Source organism: Propithecus coquereli, unplaced genomic scaffold (assembly GCF_000956105.1).
Source record: "Propithecus coquereli isolate 6110/MARCELLA unplaced genomic scaffold, Pcoq_1.0 Scaffold32, whole genome shotgun sequence".
NCBI classification, from domain to species: domain Eukaryota; kingdom Metazoa; phylum Chordata; class Mammalia; order Primates; family Indriidae; genus Propithecus; species Propithecus coquereli.
In genome coordinates this window covers 9,732,829-9,734,676 of record NW_012148841.1, presented here as the reverse complement: position 1 = coordinate 9,734,676, position 1,848 = coordinate 9,732,829, and positions in this window count along the sequence as shown.

Below are 1,848 nucleotides of genomic sequence, written 5' to 3'. Positions count from 1 at the left end.
ATGCCCTCACACCACGTCATCCCTGTCTATTTGCCTGTGGCATAACCTGTGTAACCTCACTGGCCTTCCTAAACCCTTTCATCCAAGATAGTCATTGAGATTCTTCTCTGTAAATGTATCTCCAGTTTAATCTTCAGGTGAGTTGAGTAATCAACTGTTCAGGTAAAGCCTATTTCCTTTTCATCTTGATCCTGTGTATGAGGATTTTTCAGCTTCTGAATTCACATTGGCAAAGAAAGTAGTTTTATTTTGGTGTCACATTTCCATCCTTTGCTTAATTTAGAAATAATTTCACTCCTGCAAATAGATCTTGCATATGTATGAGTATGGGCAGGTTAAATGGTCATCTTTTGTCTCTGTAATGAAGTCAATTGTATTTTCAAGAAAATAGAATTCTTCCTTGGAGCATATTTGCACAACTTTAAACATCCTGAAAAATGCGTTAGTGTAGCTACACTAAAGTGAAGCTATTTCTCTTATGTATTTTATCCTTGCTTTAAATAAGCTTATGTTTTCAGTAGTTGGAGGAGATTTCAAATTTAATTGATGCAAGAGCATTGTCTGAGTTTGTCATAAAAATGACAAATCCAGAGACCTTTCTGTGTTCTGTCACAAGTGGGAGTGATGGATTGACAGATGGTCCTGCACTGAATACTATAAAAAACAATATGAGGTCCTTTTGTGTGTATTTACAATATAGAGACTTGAGTTGCTTAGGAAACATTCAAACTCCACTAAAAAATAAAGGCTTTGAGCTTTTCACTTGAAACTATTTTTAAAGGGAAAAATGGAGTCATTGATATGATTTTAACACAGTATTATTCTAGAATCAATTCATATGAATTATGTTCTCAATACAAAAAGAATAAACAGTCACACATCACTGTCTGTTTCAAATTCTGCATTGCCGTAACGCTAATCAAAATGCTAGGGACAATTTCTATATTTTGCAGAGAGTGTTCCTTTTATAAAGAAGCACTTTATAAAATAATGGACTATAGTACTCACACCATCCTCAAGAAAGCAGATAAACCCAGCATTTATTATTATTGTTGTTATTGTTAACAATTATTAGCACTGTTTTTATTCTTAACAATTGTAATACGGTTTCTTTTTTTTCATCCTTCAGAAAAAAACTATTAAACATGAGCCACACAACAGAAAGTGGAATACATCAAAATCTTTAAAAGCTCTTCATTAGGCTGCTACTGTGGGAGACAGTGGAGGAGGGAGTAGGGATGAAAGAATCAAAGAGAAGTGTGAAAAGAGAGTGAAAAATAGGGGTGCCTGAATACAAGTAGAAAAACAAATCACGTGTGTCAAGAAGAAGGTGAAAGATCATTTTCAGTTTATGAGTAAAAGGCACAAGAAAGATATAATCCTAGCTCCTTTTCTGGCTACAACAATTGTGTCCTCTAGAATAAAGTCTGGAAGACTAGAGATTGTCACATCCAGCAACAAAAAGACCTTGGCTAGTGCAAAGGTATATAAGCTACTATAATTCCATACAACTGTTAAGTTCCTAAAAATGGTATCAGCAATAGATTCCAAAAATACTTCAATTATCAGCCTAACGAGGTACCACTCTTTCTGAGTATCAGGGCTGAAATTCAACCATTATTTTTATTAAGCAGTCTTGATTAAACAAACAAAAAAAGAGCATGTGGTTTCAAACAAGAATGGAAATAGACTGTGCATAATATGATAGAAAAAAAAAATAGGAGAAATAAGAGCAATGCCTGGGGAGAGAAGACTCAGGAGGCCAACCACATTTCAGCGTGGTGAAGGAGTGCTCTGAAGAACTGGAGGCCACTTCAGATTAAGCATTCATTGAGAAAGGACAGTATC